Source organism: Lathyrus oleraceus, chromosome 6 (genome assembly GCF_024323335.1).
Source record: "Lathyrus oleraceus cultivar Zhongwan6 chromosome 6, CAAS_Psat_ZW6_1.0, whole genome shotgun sequence".
Taxonomy (NCBI): domain Eukaryota; kingdom Viridiplantae; phylum Streptophyta; class Magnoliopsida; order Fabales; family Fabaceae; genus Lathyrus; species Lathyrus oleraceus.
Genome location: NC_066584.1, coordinates 228,470,875 through 228,481,470, shown reverse-complemented (window position 1 = coordinate 228,481,470; position 10,596 = coordinate 228,470,875). Strand labels below are relative to the sequence as shown.

The 10,596-nt window shown below is 35.7% G+C and overlaps 1 pseudogene; it reads left to right on the top strand.

Annotated features, from left to right (window-relative positions):
* The first annotated feature begins 428 nt into the window (after positions 1-428).
* On the top strand, positions 429-528 carry LOC127099149 (uncharacterized; annotated as a pseudogene).
* The last annotated feature ends 10,068 nt before the right edge of the window (positions 529-10,596 follow it).

The following is a 10,596-nucleotide window of genomic DNA, read 5'->3' as shown; positions in this document are numbered from 1 at the left end:
GGTTATAGGTATTCGAATAGGGGCTTCCTTGAGCATAGTTTACTTGCTCTGTTTGGATTCCAGTCAAGAGTTGACATTCCGCAGGAGTGTGGCCTTGGATTCCACAGACCTCGCAATTCTGAGCTATAGCAACCACGGCGGTTGGTGGTGATACATTTAAACTTTCAATCTTCTGGACCAAAGCATCCACTTTTGCATTGACGTGATCAAGGTTACTTATCTCGTACATGCCAGTTTTCGGTTGAGGTTTTTCCACTGTTGTTCGTTCGGTTCCCCACTGATAGTGGTTTTGGGCCATGCTCTCGATAAGCTGGTAAGCATCAGCATAAGGTTTGTTCATTAATGCACCACCTGCAGCGGCGTCTATTGTTAACCTTGTATTGTATAAGAGACCATTATAAAATGTGTGAATTACTAACCAGTCTTCCAAACCATGGTGTGGGCAAAGTCTCATCATGTCTTTGTATCTTTCCCATGCTTCGAAAAGAGACTCGTTGTCTTTCTGTTTAAATTCGTTTATCTGGGCTCTTAACATAGCTGTTTTGCTTGGCGGAAAATATCGGGCAAGGAAAACTTTCTTCAACTCGTTCCATGTGGTGACCGAGTTGGAAGGTAGAGATTGAAGCCATCTTCTAGCGCTATCTCTTAATGAGAAAGGAAAAAGACGAAGTCGAATTGCCTCTGAAGTGACACCATTAGCTTTAACAGTATCAGCATATTGAACAAATACGGATAAATGAAGGTTTGGATCTTCGGTAAGATTTCCAGAGAATTGGTTCTGTTGCACAGCCTGCAGCAGTGAAGGTTTAAGTTCAAAGTTGTTTGCTTCGATTGCGGGCGGAGCAATACTTGAATGCGGTTCATCTTGCGATGGAGCGGCGTAATCTCTAAGAGCACGAGCTGGTTCTGCCATCTCGGTTAAAGAAGGAAAAATGTTTTTGATATCAGGAAGGTTTATAGGAGGGAGATTGTTTTCAGCACGATATTCCCGAATTCGTCGTAAGACTCGGAGATATAGTTCGATATCGTTGATTCGTAAATAGAGCGGTTCGCCTTGAGAGCGAGTGCGTGGCATACAAATCAACGAAAGAAAGAATAGAAGGAAAAAGAAACCTTAGTCTCTACAGCGTAACGGAAGAGTTACGATATCGATTGAATAAAAGTCCCCGGCAACGGCGCCAAAAACTTGATCGCTCGACTGTGCGAGTCGAGAATGGGATACAAACTGCAAGTGCACAGTTCTATCGCGTAGTTTTAAAAGATATCGATCCCACAGGGACTTATGAATCGATGTACCGTTATCTAAGGTTACTACGTAAATCTAAGGTGAAAATGTTTGATTGTTTGGGGAAAAGGGAGCTAAGAGCTAAACTAATATCTAGATTAAATATTAATAAAACGGACATCGGTATGTGGTTCGTCAAAACTAGGGAATCAATTCCTTGTCGGTCTCTCGGTTTTAAAATAAATCGTTTCGACTAACTTTATTGGTTAAAGGTTTTATCTCAAACTCTCGCTCTGTTGAAGAAACCATGATCTTATGTTAATGTTGCTGTCACTTATAATTAAGTCAAAAATCATATTTTGAAAACAATAAAGTTGCAGAAACTCTTTTTAAGAAAATACTGACCGTTTTAAACACCCTTATCTCAAACTTTCGCTCTGTTGACTTAGGTTATACAATTAAATCTAAATGCTTAACTCTCGTCCTCACATTCAATCTTTAAAAATACTTTTTGGAAAAAGGTCAGAATTTAATTAATTCTAAAACTTGCTCTCGCCCTGAGATAGATTTAATGACTAACTTACACTGTCCAGTTAAAACCTCAAACTCTCGCTCTGTTGGTTTCAACTTCTTTATGTCTTTTACCTTTGTAAAAAATCTTGTTATTAAACCTGTAAGTTAAGACCGTAAAAAGATTGATTCTAATTTTAAGTTTGAATAGACCGACTTAGTTTTGATCCCTCTTTCTGCTTACTTTACATACCGATACCTAGGCAAATTAGCCAGACATGCTTACTAAATAATAATTAATATCATGCATACACAGACTCATTTCAGGCAGGCAATGCAAATAAACAATAGAATAAAGCATAAAAATTAAATAACAATTAAAGAACCTGAATGCGTAATACAATGGTCTTGAACACTCCACCACAAGCCGGTAGGATTTGTTCTTCGATTCTTCAATTAAACAGTAAATTAAATCAAGGAAATAAAAAACTCGAATATAACGTAAGGTTAAATCCGGTATAAAGTTGCCCAGTAGTTTCCGGTGTAGAAACTACTACGCGAAAAATATCTAAAAGCTAAGAACGGGGGAAAATAAATTGCAAGGGAAAAAGAAAACAAAGCTTGCAAAATAAAATAAATAAAATGGACGATGCTGGAAAGGAAGAAAAATAAGCAAAGGCGTGAAAAAATAAATTTGGCAGAGCTTCCGCAAAACTGAGCGTGCAAAAACTGTGTAACTTTTGGTTTGTGAGACGGCTATTTATAATAGCCTTGGTAGCAGCATTCCGTTTCTCTCCTTCTTCAGCGTGGCTATATCCACGGCGTGCATATAGGAGACCAATTCCTTAACGTTATTCTTCAAGTCCTTCTGAGGGCGATACTTGCGCCACAAAGGTAGTGGGGTTGCGTGACGCTCGTCACGCTATGTGTGACGTCCGTCACAAGGCTCCTTCGCGTGACGCTCGTCACGCGTCCTGTGACGTCCGTCACAGGCACAGCATTGGTGACTTGTGCGCTTTGGGCTGGGCTTTGGCCTTTGGTTCCTTTTCTCTCCTTTTTGTTGCTTTTTACACCTCCTTTTCTTCCCTTTTTCACTTTTGCTTCAAAATGGGTACCTGATATAAATAGAAGAGAAATACTGCATAATATCTGATAAAATGGGATAAATTAGTGTAAATGATAAAATAATTTAATTGAATTAAGTCTTAAAAAGCGATATAATTTCGTGTTATCAATTCACGGAGTGAATATCAAAATCCAAATCTATGTCTAGAATTTATCTTTTGATAGATGATGATCTTAAGTCGGGATTCAAAAATTATTTCTCAACAATGACTCAAATCCAAAGAAATAACATGTAAATGAAGATAACATCAATATTGATTCCTAACTAAGTTTATACAACAATGATCAGAAGAAATACATATGATTACGATCAACTATGTATAATCCCAACAAGAAATGAGTTAGCTACTCATGGTAGTTTGATATAAGTCAGAAGAAAAGAGATAAATTCGCATCAATCTTGTTCTCTCGATGATTTATGTGTTTCCACCCTCGATTCTTAGAAATCTCACTTTATTTTTCCTCAAGATTTGTTTCTCTCTCAAGCTGGTGTAAAATATGTAACGGAAGTCTAATGATGCCAATTTTTGAAGTGTTGAATGGCTTACATACTAGACAAAAAAGCATGGCCGCGTTAAGCCCTAGAAACTCACGCTAAGCACCACACCCTTGCTTCACCATGAAGCAATATGACACGTCATCCTTATAAACCGTCTGGCCTCTCTTAGCCCCAAAAAGTCAGGCTAAGCGAGCTCTCATTAACACTAAATCGATTCAGAAAAACCAAATATGAATATATGATGATACACAAAGGTATTAAATTGATTCAGTTATATATTCCACAAGGTGTGTTTATACAGTGATTCAATATGGTGAATTCTAACCTCAATTGTTTCTCAAATTTTAATCCCCAATTCAGCTCGATAAGGTACCCAATTCTAACAAAACCTAAACTTACGTAATAAATCGCTACCAATTGAATAAATGATAAACTATGCTAGAAATACCTAAGCATGCAAATCCTATGAAAATTAAATGCAAGAGTAAAAGAGAGGGAGAGAGAGAGAGAGAGAGAGAGAGAGAGAGAGAGAGAGAGAGAGAGAGAGAGAGAGAGAGAGGGAGGAAGGGACAGAGGGAGGGAGAGAGAGAGAGAGAGAGAGAGAGAGAGAGAGAGAGAGAGAGAGAGAGAGAGAGAGAGAGAGAGAGAGAGAGAGAGAGAGAGAGAGAGAGAGAGAGAGAGAGAGAGAGAGAGAGAGAGAGAGAGAGAGAGAGAGAGAGAGAGAGAGAGAGAGAGAGAGAGAGAGAGAGAGAGAGAGAGAGGGGGAGGGAGGAGAGGGAGGGGGGAAGGGAGAGAGGGAGAGAGAGAGAGAGAGAGAGAGAGAGAGAGAGAGAGAGAGAGAGAGAGAGAGAGAGAGAAAGAGAGAGAAGGAGAGAGAGATGACACTGAGATTTATAGTGCTTTGGCGTTCATCCTTGTTTTTCCTGCATCCACTCTTCAATGGTTTCCCATTGGAACCTGCATTGCTACTTTTTATTTAACAAATATTTGCACGAGTACATACAATCAACAATCCACAATAATGCTGAGATATATAAAATCTCATATATGGATCTTTACTTGTATACAATGTAATACCAAACTCTTCTGCGTAATTTTTAGTCGATTAATACTTATTGAATCTTCCAATTTCACCAATATGCTTCAAGCCTTCATGTGTAACAATCAACCCCTTGATCCTACTGATTCCTTGAGTGATGAATTGTCCGAAGATTTGAGAAGAACTATGCATTGTCTATAGCCTTCCACACAGTCACTACCAAAGCAATCTGGAGAGAAGAACCTCCTTCTTTTCATTGGAATCTGTCAACACCAATGACAACAACGTCAATCTTGCAAGCTAGCTGAAATTCTCAACCAAATCTTCAAGAAAAATTAGTTTCAAGAGGCGTCTCCCTCAATCAATTACACATATCTCATTATCAAAATCTGAAATTAAACTAAGGTTGAAGATGAGAGAAATTCATGAAAGATTTTTTGAACTTTCAAAACCAAAGGGTGTTAGTTTTCAAAGAAAATCACAATGTTGATTATACGATTCACACTGTTGTTATTGTATATGAGATTACAAAAAGGTTTTATATGGGCTTGATATTAAGCACTAAAAATGGTTGAAAAAGTTAGTTAGATTTGAGTCAAGTGCATTTCATGATTTGAGTCAAATGAACAAGTAGTGTGGAACAAGGTCTCATAACGAAATCGTGTGATTTTACTATGATTCGAGTTACACAGGCTTATAATTCAAATCATGTGTTAAGCCTGATTCGAATCAGACATGGTAGTGGCAAATAAAAATTTTGTAATTCGAATCATGTAGAAACTATTATTCGAATCACAAAGTAGCATGATTCGAATCAGGTGTATTATGTGATTCAAATTACATACAGCCAAATTTTCTTGTTTTGTCTCTGTTCTGATTGATTTGAATCATGGATTATGAGTGATTCGAATCACACACCTAAAATCTCAATTTTTCAAGTTTTTCAAAATACTTTGAGATTTCACTTCCCACATGACATGAATTGATATCACTTATGGTTCTTGTTTCACTAACTCAGACAATTGACTTAAACCATCACGATCAAAACTCAAATATAACAATTAGTTTATGCATGTGTAGCGGTACATTCATGATCATCAAGCTATGGATAAGCAAGACATCAAATAACAAGAGTCGCCACCGCGCTTTTATTATTTCCAAGGGAAAAGGGAAAAAGCACGAACAAAACCCAAAAGTAAGAAGTTTTCAAATCAAAACTAATAAAATGTCAGAGATTACAGGTAAGGGGGTTGGTTACACAGAGGGAAGATGTTAGCATCCAAAGTGTCCTAGGTACTCCTAGGGAGCCCTTTTTGTGTGAATATGTATTTGGTACAAAAATGATGTTTACAAACAAATAGAATGGGGGATGAGAAAAGAATTCATTAATTATATTTTTGTGTTTGACAAGACCTTCAGAGTTGTGCCTACGTACCAACATAAAAATGAGGGATCAAAACCTCGTAGTTCGTGATACAAATTTCAAAGTGGATGCGTTACTTTTAATAAAAATTAAGTTTGAAAGGCACAAAGGCCTAAAAATGGTTTGAATGAGTTAGTTCTTTTTGGCTTTTTGAAAGCTTAAGTCAAGTATAGTTAAGTTTATTTACAAGTTTTATTTAAGAAAAAGAAGTTTAAAAATGCAATGGCATAAGGCCAAAGTTTCTATCTTGTTGCAAAGTGGTCAAAGTTTAGAAAAAAATAAGTTCAATTAAAGAAGATTTTGAAAAGGGAGGGAGATATTTTGAAATTAAAGAAATGGGGAGAAGATGAAGAGACTAATCCTATGCACAAAATTAAAAGTTGAGAGTTTAAAAGATCTTCACAAATGGGTAGCAATCCAATAGACAAGAATATCAATAGAAACTCAGAATTCCCTTGGACATTTAGAATCAAGCAACACACAAATGCACAATTATATTATCTTGAAGAGCAAAGGCATCAAATAAAGATAGCCACATCCAAGCTTTAGTCATTCCATGATCTTCTTCAAAATTAGCCCATGTAGCAGATGAATTCCACAAGTCACGGGTTCAAAATAATAGCTTCACATTGATCATGTTGCAGATGAACTCAGAGGGATCTTGAATGATGTATCAGATGAAGTTTCAAATTACAAGCACTTGGTTCACAGAAAGTTGGCATTGGCCAAGTCCTTTAGCATAGGAATGTTGCCTAAGTTCTAAGTCCATTTGTCCAAGATCAAGCCAACAGTCCACACAAAAGTTTTTTTTAGGGTTTTTGTTGTTATTATGTACATTAATGGTCAAAGACCACACAAACAAGCAAAGTACACACAAACAAGATATATCACACAATATGGTCCAAGTGGACAAAGTGAAAATTGCATTAACATAAACAATTAGAATGATATGAATAATGGCAAATGAATAAAGACCAGAATTAAATGACATTAAAGTAAATGGCTTGAAATTAAAAGTTAGGTGTTAATGAGTTAGAAGTTTGTATTTGTTTTGCATTTGCTTTTCATTTTTTAGTCATTCTTTGGAGAACACTCAACCCACTTATTACAAGCATGGATCCTTGAGTCAAGACATCTTCCAAAGGAAGGAAAAAAGGCCAAGTTTCCACACAATACCATGAAAGAGGGGATACTTACAATCTCACTAACTAGAATGTTATGCCTTTTGTGTCACAAATTTAGCGCTATGTTAAGCAATCGTAATTGGACTTATGTAGAAGTCACAACTATTTGAGGTCGGGCAATAGAACTTTGGTGTTAATGCATGTTAGAGACATAGTATAATGGACTATGTGTAAGACCCTAATTTTGACCCTAAGATCCCTCATGTCATCATATCATTGCACATTGCATTTGCCTCAAGGATCATAGCATCTTGGCTCCTTAACCCTTGGGTTGGGACTTGTGTGAGTTGGTTTGAGACCACCAAGCATGCTTGAATTGTATATTATTGTTTTTCTCATTTTGATTATTAACCAGAAGCACAAAAATATGTCACTAACTTTGTTTGTTTTAAAGCTCAAGCAATCATGTGATCCAAGGCTCCTAGGAGGCCCCTATACTCATTGATGTGGCCAGATGAAGTTGAAAGCAAGCATGAAAATGGTTCAAAAAGATATAAATCATCATATATGTCTCCCAAGTATCTCAATTTGTCAATTTGATCAAGATAAACCAAAGGGCTTGAGGATTGTTTCCCAAGGAAACCCTAATTCAATTGTGCATTGACTGTGCCTTGCTAATGAAGCAACCTCAACCTATGATCAAATTCAATTAAGGGAAGTTCTTTAATTCATCATTTATGCATATATGAGCTCATGTGAGTGTCCTAAATCATTAATTCATTAAGATTTGAAGTTTGGCTTTGACAAGTTGATCAGTCAAATCATATGACTATTTTGAAATCCACTGAGACCTAACTTTTGATGTGTTTGTCAAATGATGATGACCCCAAGAGAGAATATGTTCTTAAGAATAATATGAACAACTTTAATGTTCATCAAATTTTCATTTGAAACTTGGAAGGTCATCATTCATTTCAAAACATTATAGGTCATTTTGACTGAAACCCTAATTTTGGGTCAACTTCCCAAGGACCTAACTCCTTCATTTTTAATGATTTTAAGGTGAGACCAAGTGCATTGGAAATTTTAAGATGTCTAATTCAATTGTTATGTTGAGCAAAATTTCATAATCCTAAAATAAACACATGTGATAATACAAAACATTATAGGTCACTTTGGACCAAAGTCATTGAAATGTGAAAAAGTCCAACTTCAAGTACCCATAACTTTCTCATCAAAAATCCAAATGATGCAACATTTAAGTCCACATTTATTGTCTTGAAAAGATATACAACTTTTATGTTGAAGGTTTTGTCATTTGAAGCTTACATCATTGAAACAGAAGGGCTTGAAGTTTGTCCATTTTCGCAAATTTCTCAAATACATGTTTTGTACATTGAACTTCATGGCCAGTTTTCAATATTTTCCCAACTCCAAATGGATTTTTGTTCAACATAACATTTTTTCCTCATGTCAAGACCTTTCCAACCATTACCCACATGCCTATGTTTCAACTTTGCAAATGGAATTTTCGAAGAGGAGAAGTTTTAGGTCCAATTATGCATACCATGTTAAAATTCCATGCACAATCTGATATCATGAAATCTGCACTTCCATTTCCATTTGGTTGATGATTAGCAGTCATTTGCAATTGCTTTTGGGCCTCCCATGCGCCTGTACAGGCCCATGCATGGAGGACCCAACTTCACATGCACACGGATATTTCATGCATTGCATCACCCTTGGCTATAAATAGAAGCTTCATTTCACTTCATTTGGTAACCTAAAGGCGCCTGAAATTCCGCAGAAGTGAAATCCTAACCCACCATTAAAGGAATTTTGGTTTTTCTCTCAATTTTTTCAAGTTCAAATTTCAACTTCATTGGTTGATCTTTGAACTTCAATTCCTTAGCCTTGCTTCCTCAACACTTCAAGATCAAGCTACACTGAAGAATTGGATTAGATCGTGCTATTGAAAGCTGCACTTCAAAGGTTGTTATTCAAACTATTTTGATTTGAATCTCTCTTAATATTGAGCATTTCTTGCATTGGTTGGTACCTCTGAAGTCCTCATGTGAGAGGCAATTGGTTTATGCTTTTAATTTTGTGAATTGAGTAAGTTCAGTTTGAACACCATAATTTTCCATCTCAAATTTCTCTGTCTATAGAGATCTTGAGTGGAAACCAAGGGTACAGGGGTGATGTACATCACCCTAGCTTTCTAATGATGTATAGATCGTGCATTTTTGTTGAGGTTTAAAAAACTGCAACTCTGGCTGGAACAGTGAAGCTCACCGGAGAAGACGGTGGTTTCCACCACCGTCCCCACGTGGATGAGTTCCTTGCCATTGGATTTGTTGCTTCTGATCTAATCTGGACTCTTGGTTTGGTTAACTTCATTTAATGCCATGTGTGATGCTATTGACCAGAGTGTACCATGCGCGCGTGTTTCCCAGCCTTTAGATGCGCCACGTCAATTACTGAACCAAGATCCAAGCACTGTGTATTTTTGCAATTTCTGAAATTCCATTTTATTTTCTTTTACTCCAATTGTTTTTAAAAATTCATAAATTCTTTATTTGGAATTACAAAAATATGGGACCAATTGCAAAAAAATTCTCTTGAATTCTAGTTTCTAAAAATGATTTTTAATTATTTTTGTGGTTCCATTTAATATTTTTTGTGAATTATTTCTTTTCTGGTTACTTTTAATTCATTTAAAATACTTTTCAATATTCAAAAATGCCAAAAATATTTTCTTAACATCTTTGAATAATGATGAATCTATGAAAAAAATTATCATTAATTTCTTAATTGATTTGAGATTTATTTGAGATTTTAGTTCAATTATATAATTTTTCTTCATTTTTAATTGTTTAAAATTAGCTTATGTTTTCAAAAAATGATGAAATTTTTTGTCAAACCTTGTTTTACCATGTTGAACTTATGATGATCCAATTGGACTTTTCCAAGTTGATTTGAATTGGATTTGAAGTTTGACCTTTATTTGTTTATTTTAATTCAAGTATTATTTTAATTCCAAAAATTACCAAAAATATTTTATTGTTTCTTGACTTCTAAGCTTCATCTCACTTCTGTTTACCATTGATTGATGTTGATTCCATTCATGTTTGATCAATGTGTGTTGGTTATGTCATTTGAATTTCAATTATGTACATTCCATTTCTTCTTCTTCTTCTTCTTTTTTCCTTTTTGATCAATGAGTTAATGATTGGTGGTTAGCCTTGACATGTGAGGGGGCTTAACCTTCTTTGGTCCAAATCAAATTCATCTTGATCAAAGATCAAATGAATTGATTTGCATTAGAGATAGGTTGCTTCTTGGTCAAGCAAAAAACCTAAATCCATACAAGATCATTCTTCTTTTCTTTTGGCATGGCAAGTTGTAGGAGCTTGGCTTACTAGTCATGGTCTCTAACTTATGTTTGTTTGCCTATAGTTTTATTGACCGGCCTCAGATAGGTGTGACTACTACATTAGTCCACTTACGATTGCTTAACATAGCGCTAAATTTCCTTATGGCACACTAACACTAACTACTAATTACTAACTTTTAATTCAAGCATTTAATTCTTGCAATTTACTTTAATGCAATTTAATTTCTTGCTCATTAATTCATTTGTCTTTGCCC